Source organism: Gossypium hirsutum, chromosome A02 (genome assembly GCF_007990345.1).
Source record: "Gossypium hirsutum isolate 1008001.06 chromosome A02, Gossypium_hirsutum_v2.1, whole genome shotgun sequence".
NCBI classification, from domain to species: domain Eukaryota; kingdom Viridiplantae; phylum Streptophyta; class Magnoliopsida; order Malvales; family Malvaceae; genus Gossypium; species Gossypium hirsutum.
Genome location: NC_053425.1, coordinates 54,985,989 through 54,997,454, shown reverse-complemented (window position 1 = coordinate 54,997,454; position 11,466 = coordinate 54,985,989). Strand labels below are relative to the sequence as shown.

The 11,466-nt window shown below is 37.1% G+C and overlaps 1 long non-coding RNA gene across 1 annotated transcript; it reads left to right on the top strand.

Annotated features, from left to right (window-relative positions):
- Nucleotides 1-7,813: 7,813 nt before the first annotated feature.
- LOC121208493 (uncharacterized) lies at nt 7,814-9,119 on the top strand. Its single transcript, XR_005903580.1, has 4 exons — nt 7,814-7,873; nt 8,475-8,566; nt 8,641-8,742; nt 9,063-9,119. It is a non-coding gene; the product is annotated as an uncharacterized lncRNA (long non-coding RNA).
- The last annotated feature ends 2,347 nt before the right edge of the window (nt 9,120-11,466 follow it).

Genomic DNA, 11,466 nt, shown 5'->3' with positions numbered 1-11,466 from the left:
TCATGATAAGAATTTCATGTCTTTTGTATTAAAGAATTAAATGGATGAAATATGAAGTTTTATTAAAAGAAAAAGGGGTGAAAAGAACAAAGTTTTGTCCATCTTTGTTCATCATAGCTGAAAGTTAGAGAAGAGAAAGGAGAGGAGAAAGCTCTTGAGTATTCGGTCATTAGGAGGAGGAAAATTGAAGGTAAGTTCTTGGTACCTTGTTTCTATTTTGAGGTTCATGAGTTCTTCTTGATTCTACCTTAACTCTTGAAGTATATTTTGATTTTTAGTTGTGTTGTGAGCATTTAGTCATGAATTAAAATGAAGGAAATGGTTGTTGTTTCATGTTCTTTTGATGAAAAATGGAAGATAGGTAAAGTTGAGCCAAACAAATGAGCATGCATGTGCCTTAGATGTTAAAGGGAAAAATCAGCTAACATGTTGTGCTTTAAAATGATGAAATGGAGATTATACTTAAGTAAAATCATAGATATGTGACGATTGATGGGTGATATACATGTTTAAATAACAAGCATGCAAGTTAGGTGTGAAAGAGTGATTTGGTAATAAATCTGCTTGGGACAGCAGCAGTAACGTGACTTTGGAAAATCACCATAAATTGTGGAAGATAAGTTAGAAGCTGCATAAATTATGTAATTAAATCTTATTGAGTCTAGTTTCAAATGAAATAAACAAGAACATATTTTGAATTCTGTACAATGAGAAATTTGATTCGTAATGAAGGGTGGTCAGATTAGTCAAACAGTGAAATATGGGAAATTTTGAGAAAAATCTGGTATTGATTGGCTAAACTAAAAATTCTGAAAATTTTATGGATAGAAGATATATGAGCCTATTTTTAGGGAAAATTAACGGCACTTGATTTGGAGTTTCGTAGCTCCAATTATAAATAATTTAGTGACTATTGCTCAGGAAGACAACTTGCAGTGAAATTATGATTATGTGGTAAACATTGACAAAAAATTGTTAATGAGTTGCTTATAGATTTCTTATAAGCTTACTATGATCTATAGGTGTGGTTGGCCGAATATTGTAAGGGGTTAATACGTAGTTCGTATTTGAATAGTTAGATTAACGTGTTAGTAATCCAATTGTAGGCGGTTCGTGTGTGGATCTCGTCAGCATATCGTGTGTGTAACTGACACCCTCTCATAGACTAGATTGGCAAAAGCCGAAAAGTCGAAATGCCGAAAAGTTAGTATTTTGGGAATTTGCGAGTGTACGAATGCTCGTAAAATAGTTGGGTTTGTATATTTGGTAATCTAAAGTAATAAACTGCAGTACGCGCGATTTCGTACATTTTGATAATTTGGGCTTAATGGGCCAAAGATCGGGTTCATGGGCCAACGGGCCCAATTCGGTAAGTATGCGCGGTAAGTGTTCTGATAGTACGTAAATAGTTAGGATATGCATGAAAACCCTGAAAGTAGCTAAATTACTATAATACCCCTATGTATGGAAAATTACTGTTATACCCCTAGGTGCAAAATTACCGTTATACCCATAGGGTTAATTTTGATTGAAAAGCATAGCGATCTAATTCTGTATGATGGATGCCATGATTATATATTTGTTGCATGGGGACATGGGTTATATTATGGAGGAAGCGTTCTGGTGGCTATGCCACAAATATCTAATCTGGTGGCTCTGCCACATATATCTGTTCTGGTGGCTCTGCCACGATTATCTGTATCTGGTGACTCTGTCACATTATCTGTTCTGGCAGCCATGCTGCAAATTCTGTGGTGTGTAGCGGTTGGGTGGGTCGAGTTGTCTCCCACACGGTGTAAGGTTGGTACGGGGGTGTATACGGTTGGATATGGTTGGGTTTCTGCATAAACATGTAATATCTGTTCTGTTCTGTTATGGGCTTTATTCTGAATTCTGTTCTGGGCTAAGGCCAACTTATTCTTTTTCTGTGGGTTGAGCTGATTTAGACTATGGTTGTGTTATTTTACACACTGAGTTTCCCCAAACTCATCCCTTTTATTTTCATCCACGCAGGAAATCCCCAGCCATAGTGGGCTTGGAGCTGTGAGAGAATTCGGAGTGGCCACCCGTTCTAAAAGTTTTATTTTCTTCTGGTGAACTGGACATCCTTTTAATTACGTTTGAGATTTTGGGCTTTTAAGTGTAATAAGGCCGCTTATTTATTTTTGGTGGTTTTTAATATGTATAACTAAGATAGGTAATACTTATTTTAACTGTTGAAATTGGATAGCTTTAGGGCGCGTTTTCAAAAACAACAGTTGATTTCAAAATAACACGACAACCAGCAAAGCTTCCGCAATGAAAGTATTTTCCAAAATTAATCACTTTTCCTAAAAATGACTTAATCAAATCGGTTTCCTAGAAATATCCATGACGTTAAGGTGTGGCAATGGAGGTATGCATGTCTAGGATTGGATCCGAATGGAGCTTGGTACTTAAGCAGTCTGATGGACTCACCACCTCCTTTCCAGTTTCCTACCTGGTGCACAGCTTCCATTCACTTTAATCCTTAATGAATTAATCTTTTGAACATCAAGTACGATTTTCTAGACTTAGAATTGAATTTTTTTAATGTTTTTGATGTGGCATGCCGGATCTGGCCTAACTTCTGGGCTGGGTTTGGGGTGCTACATTTAGTGGTATCAGAGCCTAGGTTGCAACAACTCGGCTGTGGAATGGGTTTACAAAATTTAGATCTTCGAAAACAAAAATTTTATAAAGATTGCGAAAAATGCGGTTTTCAAAATTTAGATCTTTAGAAGGTGGCATTCTGAATCTCCGGCTCAAGCCTGTAAGTATTACTCTGAACTCTTCTGAATATTTTTCTGAATTATCTGTCTGTACTGAAACCCTACTAGGATACTCTAGATAGGATTATTATGAAACCATAGGAAAATCTGATAAGAGACTGAAACTGTAGCTAAACTTCGATTCTGCGAAAACAAACTTTTAATTTCTGTCTGATTCATAAAACATCTGTAATAAACACTGGAATATTGAATTGATGCATAAAAATTTTTAATCAAGATAAATCGATATGAGTACGAGAGCTACTCGGGGAAGAGGCCGTGGTCTAGGCCGAGGTAGTACTCAAGCTGGATCTTCATCTTCTGAACACATACCCACTGGAGTAGCACGACCACCACCGACGGATGAGAATGGGCCGTATTATAGGGCCGCCGAGGATAATGCCCTGTTACAGGCAATGCTTCGTGTTTTGGAAAGGGTTGCCGGAGCAAGTTCGGGCAACGAAATTCAGGGATCTATTTCTAAATGACTTCGGGACTAATGGAACGGAGATCTTTAAGGGCGTGCCTGGTATAGCCCCGAATGTGGCGGAATATTGGTTGGAGGCCACAGAACAGATTATGGACAACTTGGACTGCTCTGAGGAGATTGTGATTGGGTATCTGTACTAAGTCCTTTAGGTCACTCGGTTAGGGTAGACAAACTGTATAGGAATGTACCCTTAGAAACTCAAGGCAAGGTTTTTCCTGGAGATCTGATGGAGTTACCGTTCGGAGAGTTTGACCTTATTCTGGGAATGGATTGGCTTGTTAAGCATAAGGGAACTCTGGATTGTGCTGCTAAACGAATGGTGTTAAGAACTACAAAGGATGAGGAGGTTATGGTGATAGGTGAGAGAAGGGATTATTTGTCCAATGTGGTGTCGGCATTAAAAGCCGAAAAGTGGATTCGGAAAGGTTGTGAGGCCTAATTGGTATTTGTAAGTCAGTCGGAAGAGGAGGGACTGACAGTGGATAAGGCTAGGACCGTAAAGGAGTTCCAAGATGTTTTTCTGGAGGAGCTTCCAGGATTGTCTCCGAATCGAGAAGTTGAGTTTGGAATAGACTTGTTGCCTGGAATGGCGCCTGTATCTATCGCACCGTATAGGATGGCACCGAAGGAGTTAGTAGAGTTAAATGCTCAAATTTAAGAGTTGTTGGATAAGGGCTTTATTAGGCCAAGCGTGTCTTCATGGGGAGCACCGGTACAATTCGTGAAAAAGAAAGATGGTACGATGCGGATGTGCATTCATTATCGCTAGTTGAACAAACTGACGATTAAAAATAAGTATCCACTGCCAAGGATTGACGATCTATTCGACCAGCTTAGAGGAGCTTCTGTATTTTCCAAGATCGATCTTCGATCTGGATATCATCAGTTAAGGGTCAAGGAGGCAGATATCCAAAAGACGACATTCAGGACTCGGTATGGTCATTACGAGTTTCTGGTTATGCCATTTGGACTAACGAACGCTCCTGCAACATTTATAGATCTGATGAATCGTGTGTTCCAACCATTTTTAGATCAGTTCGTAGTCGTCTTTATTAACGATATCCTGGTATATTCTGAAACTGAAGCGAAACATGATGAGCATCTCCGTATAGTGCTGCAAGTGTTAAGGGAGAAGGAACTTTTTGTGAAGTTCAGCAAGTCTGAACTTTGGTTGAGGGAGGTAACCTTATTAGGATATGCGGTCTCTGTTGAGGGGATTAAGGTGGACCCTCGAAAAATTGAAGCGATTTTGGAGTGGAAGCCGCCTAGGTCAGTGTCGAAAATACGGAGTTTCCTAGGATTGGCAGGATACTACAGAAGGTTTGTGGAAGGTTTTTCTGTGATGGCAGCACCTCTGACAAAACACATAAGGAAAGGAGTACCGTTTGTATGGACTAAGAAACAGCAGGAAGCTTTTGAGAAGTTGAAGAAAGTTCTGACTGAAGCACTTGTGTTAATTCAACCGGAGTCTGGGAATGATTTTACTGTGTACAGTGACGCATCACACGTGGGTTTGGGCTGCGTGTTAATGCAAGAGGGTAAGGTGGTTGCATATGCATCACGATAGCTTAAGCCTCATGAGGGAAACTATTTGACTCATGATTTAGAGTTGGCAGCAGTGATATTTGCACTTAAGATTTGGAGACATTACTTGTACGGAGAAAGGTGTATTATATACACTGACCATAAGAGTCTTAAGTATTTTTTGACTCAGAAGGAGCTGAACCTTAGGAAAAGGAGATGGATTGAGTTGCTTAAGGATTATGACTGTTCGATCGAGTATCACCCAAGCAAGGCTAATGTGGTAGCCGATGCTCTAAGTCGTAGAGCTGTATCTGATCTGAGAGAAATGTTTGCTCGTCTGAGTCTGTATGATGATGGAAGTCTGTTGGTTGAGTTGCAAGCGAGGCCAACCTGGGTGGATTAGATTAAGGAAAAACAGTTGAACGATGAGTCTTTGGTCGCTCGTTTTCAACAAGTTAAGGAAGGGGAAACTTCTGAGTTTGGGAGCCAGAAGAGACAATGTAACAGCAATACCCTCATCTGTTTGGATTAGGTAAATTTCGAGGACGAAATTTCTTTAAGGAGGGTAGAGTTGTAACGCCCCAATTTTCGGGAATTCTGTGAATGTTGGCAAAATTTCATGCTTTAATTTTGTCATTTGTGAGTGAAATTATGAAATAGGACCTATGTGAAATGTTTGAAAATGATATAGGCTAAATTGAAGTGACCAAATAAATAGGAGTGCAAAATAGGAGGATTTGCATGACAAACCTCCCATTTTACATGAAGTGGCCAGCCATCATGTTGTTGTAGACAAAATGTACACTTGATATCCATAATTTATGGTACAAATTGATACAAATTGATAATAGGTTAGGTAAATGTTTCATGATAATAGGTTAGGTAAATGTTCCATGATAATAGGTTAGGTAAATGTTCCATGATAATGGGTTAGGTAAATGTTTCATGATAATGGGTTAGGTAAATGTTTAATGATAAGAATTTCATGTCTTTTGTATTAAAGAATTAAATGGATGAAATATGAAGTTTTATTAAAAGAAAAAAGGGTGAAAAGAACAAAGTTTTGTCCATCTTTGTTCATCATAGCTGAAAGTTAGAGAAGAGAAAGGAGAGGAGAAAGCTCTTGAGTATTCGGTCATTAGGAGGAGGAAAATTGAAGGTAAGTTCTTGGTACCTTGTTTCTATTTTGAGGTTCATGAGTTCTTCTTGATTCTACCTTAACTCTTGAAGTATATTTTGATTTTTAGTTGTGTTGTGAGCATTTAGTCATGAATTAAATGAAGGAAATGGTTGTTGTTTCATGTTCTTTTGATGAAAAATGGAAGATAGGTGAAGTTGAGCCAAACAAATGAGCATGCATGTGCCTTAGATGTTAAAGGGAAAAATCAGCTAACATATTGTGCTTTAAAATGATGAAATGGAGATTATACTTAAGTAAAATCATAGATATGTGATGATTTATTGGTGATATACATGTTTAAATAACAAGCATGCAAGTTAGGTGTGAAAGAGTGATTTGGTAATAAATCTGCTTGGGACAGCAGCAGTAACGTGACTTTGGAAAATCACCATAAATTGTGAAAGATGAGTTAGAAGCTGCATAAATTATGTAATTAAAGCTTATTGAGTCTAGTTTCAAATGAAATAAACAAGAACATATTTTGAATTCTGTACAATGAGAAAGTTGATTCGTAACGAAGGGTGGGCAGATTAGTCAAATAGTGAAACATGGGAAACTTTGAGAAAAATCTGGTATTGATTGGCTAAACCAAAAATTCTGAAAATTTTATGGATAGAAGATATATGAGCTTATTTTCAGGGAAAATTAACGGCACTTGATTTTGAGTTTCGTAGCTCTATTTATAAATGATTTAGTGACTATTGCTCAGGAAGACAACTTGCAGTGAAATTATGATTATGTGGTAAACATTGACAAAAAATTGTTAATGAGTTGCTTATTGATTTCTTATAAGCTTACTATGATCTGTAGGTGTGGTTGGCCGAATATTGTAAGGGGTTAATACGTAGTTCGTATTTGAATAGTTAGATTAACGTGTTAGTAATCCAATTGTAAGCGGTTCGTGTGTGGATCTCGTCAGCATATCGTGTGTGTAACTGACACCCTCTCATAGACTAGATTGGCAAAAGCCGAAAAGCCGAAATGCCGAAAAGTTAGTATTTTGGGAATTTGTGAGTGTACGAATGCTCGTAAAATAGTTGGGTTTGTATATTTGGTAATCTAAAGTAATAAACTGCAGTACGCGCGATTTCGTACATTTTGATAATTTGGGCTTAATGGGCCAAATATCGGGTTCATGGGCCAACGGGCCCAATTCGGTAAGTATGCGCGGTAAGTGTTCTGATAGTACGTAAATAGTTAGGATATGCATGAAAACCCTGAAAGTAGCTAAATTACTATAATACCCCTATGTATGGAAAATTACTGTTATACCCCTAGGTGCAAAATTACCGTTATACCCGTAGGGTTAATTTTGACTGAAAAGCATAACGATCTAATTTTGTATGATGGATGCCATGATTATATATTTGTTGCATGGGGACATGGGTTATATTATGGATGAAGCGTTCTGGTGGCTATGCCACAAATATCTGATCTGGTGGCTCTGCCACATATATCTGTTCTGGTGGCTCTACCACGATTATCTGTATCTGGTGACTCTGTCACATTATCTGTTCTGGCAGCCATGTTGCAAATTCTGTGGTGTGTAGCGGTTGGGTGGGTCGAGTTGTCTCCCAACACGGTGTAAGGTTGGTACAGGGCTGTATACGGTTGGATATGGTTGGGTTTCTACATAAACATGTAATATCTGTTCTATTCTGTTATGGGCCTATGGGCTTTATTCTGAATTCTGTTCTGGGCTAAGGCCAACTTATTCTGTTTCTGTGGGTTGAGCTAATTTAGACTATGGTTGGGTTATTTTACACACTGAGTTTCCCCAAACTCATCCCTTTTATTTTCATCCACGCAGGAAATCCTCAGCCATAGTGGGCTTGGAGCTGTGAGAGAATTCGGAGTGGCCACCCGTTCTGAAAGTTTGATTTTCTTCTGGTGAACTGGACATCCTTTTAATTACGTTTGTGGTTTTGGGCTTTTAAATGTAATAAGGCCGCTTATTTATTTTTGGTGGTTTTTAATATGTATTACTAAGATAGGTAATACTTATTTTAACTGTTGAAATTGGATAGCTTTAGGGCGCGTTTTCAAAAACGACAGTTGATTTCAAAATAACACGACAACAAGCAAAGCTTCCGCAATGAAAGTATTTTCCAAAATTAATCACTTTTCCTAAAAATGACTTAATCAAATCGGTTTCCTAGAAATATCCATGACGTTAATGTGTGGCAATGGAGGTATGCATGTCTAGGATTGGATCCGAATGGAGCTTGGTACTTAAGCAGTCCGATGGACTCACCACCTCTTTTCCGGTTTCCTACCTGGTGCACAGCTTCCATTCACTTTAATCCTTAATGAATTAATCTTTTGAACATCAAGTACGATTTTCTAGACTTAGAATGGAAATTTTTTTAACGTTTTTGATGTGGCATGCCGGATCCGGCCATAACTTCTGGGCTGGGTTTGGGGTGCTACACTTATAATTATTTTGGTTTATAGTATTTGCTATATACATAATAATAATTTCATAATGTAGGACCATGAGCGAGTTGCAACAAGCAGCAGGGAAAACAAAAATTCACTCATACAGCAGGGTCGAAAATTTTTGCTTGTGTAGTTGAGGCCGAGGTACTTTGAAATTATTAATTTTGTCAAATATTAATTACTTTTTATTAAATAATATTTTTATTACTATATTGTAGGAACGCTCGTCTGGTCAAAAAGTTGGACGCCTTTAGGTTTTTGACATTATGCATAGGAAGAAAGATAGATCTCCAATGACTTCTAAAGCTGGAGAAATTATGGTATATTTACTTAATAAAATTTGATTTATTTTAAATATTTATAATGTTTAATTATAATGGTTTAATTCGTCATTAGTAGTTTTAAATTATGTTAAGTTATTTTGCATTTTTTTATTATATATTTCGTTTCTAACTCTTTGATATTAGAAATAAGAAAAAAGGCAGAGTATGAAGCGATTGCTTCGAGTGATAGTTCTGTTAATCTTGAGGACATTGATAACAGAATTATTACTGAAGTTTTGGGTCCTGAAAGGTAAGGTCGGGTTCGATTTCAAGGATCTGGTGTTAACCCAAACCAATATTTTGGATCCATCTCGCAGCAATACATGCCTTCGGGGAGTCAAGCTCAAGCTGAAGTTTAGAGGTTAAGAGACCAGATTGCTCAGATGCAAGGGAGCACAGTTGAGCAAATAGCTCAACTTAGAGCGGAGGCAGCAGCGAGGGAAACAGAGCAGAGCAGAAAGTATGACGAACTCCAGCTACAGCTTCAGAATATGATGAAAATGTTTCAGTAGTCGCAAAATCCGCCATCTTAGACACTTGTTTTCTTATTGTAAGAATATTTTTAACATTGTAACTTTTAATATTATTATAAGAATATTTTGAATTATATTTCATTTATTAATTTATATCATATATCTTTCATTGAATTTGAGGTATCATTTAGATTTGTTGTTTTTGGCTGAATTTCATACTATAGGAAGGGTTGGATACGGGTAAAAATGTGATATTGCAAATCTGCCAAAGTAGTGGTGTTTTTCATAAAAATACCGCTAAAGAACGGTTCTTTTAGCGGCATTTGTGACAAAAATCACCACTAAAGAAAATGTTCTTTAGCGGCGTTTGCGGTGAAAGCGCCACTAAAGGTCATGTTCTTTAGCGGCGTTTGTGGCAAAAGCGCCGCTAAGTGTTATGTTCTTTAGCAGCATTATCTATAGCGGCATTTTTGCGGCGCTTGTAAAAACGCCGCAAATAGTTTTAGCTAAGCGCCACTATAGGCCTAAAAAAACGCCGCCTAAAAGTCAGTTTTGCTGTAGTCTTAATTTAATTAATTTATTAAATTACCATTTTAACCTTATTTTATAACTAAATAAAACATCAAATCTATGTCCATTTTAGTCCGTTAACTCCTTAAATGGTTTAATTACCATTTATGTCCCTTTACCTTTATTCATTAAGCCATTTAATCACTCAAATCAATTAGTAATCGAATTTTACATTTTTTACGATTTAGTCCTTTTTGCTTAATTAACTTTCTAAACATTTGAAATTTCTTAACGCAACTTTAATACAACCTTAATAACACTCTGTAAGTATTTATAAAAATATTTACAGCTCAATTTTTAGAAATGAGGTCTCAATACCCATTTTCTAAAACCACTTGACTTTAAGGTCTTACCACTTGAACTTAATTAATCATTCATATAACATAAATTATCATATAAAAAATATTTTTAAAACCATATTTTACTCATAAATATTAAATAATAACATTTACGAACTTACTCGTCGAATTTATGGCATCGAAACTAATATTTTCGACACCACTAAAAAATGAGTTGTTACACCAGACCTAATTTAGGATACTTGGTTAATGTTTTATCTCAGTTTATGCATGAGCCGAGGTAGGAGCATTGAGGCGTGACTTGCATATTGTTCGATACTTGAAAGGCTTTCTTGGCCAAGGGATTCTATTGAGATTTGATAGTGATTTGTCCTTAAAGGGGTGGTGTGATTCGGATTGGGTTGCTTGTCTATTAACTCGATGTTCCTTTATTGGTTGACTTATCCTTCTGGGAAAATCTTCTATTTCCTAGAAAACTAAGAAACAACATGTAACACCCCTAACATGTATCTGTCATCGAAATAGGGTTACGAAGCATTACTAGAGTTTACATTTTAGAACTTTTCAAAAATATAAATCATTTACTTCACAACATTTATCATAGAAAATTCCATCAATAGCATACATATTATCCCTTATACGAGCCCTCGAGGCCCTAAAAATACATTAGAAACAAATCGGGACTAAATTGAAAACATATAGAAATTTTAGGGAAAAGATGAAAATTTTCAAAATGCAGGGGCCACATGGCCATGTGGCCAAGCCGTGTGGACATTTGAAGTAGGGACACAGAGCCGTGTCCCAACCTGTGTCCGTACCCTTGAAACACACTAACTTGGGTCACACGGCCAAGCTACACGTTTGTGTGCTAGGCCGTGTACCCTTCGAAATAGCCTCACACACCCGTATGTCAAGCCGTGTGCTAGACCGTGTAACAACTTAACTGGCAACCCTTTGAAAGCTACAAGGGACACATGGTCATGTTGCTTGGTCATATGTTACACACGGTTGAGACACACGCCCGTATCTTTGCCTGTATGGATGAAAAATAGGCCACTTCCAAGCCATTTTTCTCAACCAAACATGCATCCACCTACCACCAATTTTCCACATAAAATTAAGCACCCAAAGTGAAACAAACCATGATATAACAAGCTATCTAATCAAGGTACATAAGCATACAACCAATGTGCCTAAAAGGCACCTCAATTACAATAATTAAACATGTACATCCATATACATAAATTGGTCAAAAGTTCAACTAACTTATAACTGAACTTATGTCATAACATACCACTTTGTTCACATTCAAATATACCAAATTTACCATTTAACAATTAGCATCAATAATCATATATGACAACTACATTTTTCATATC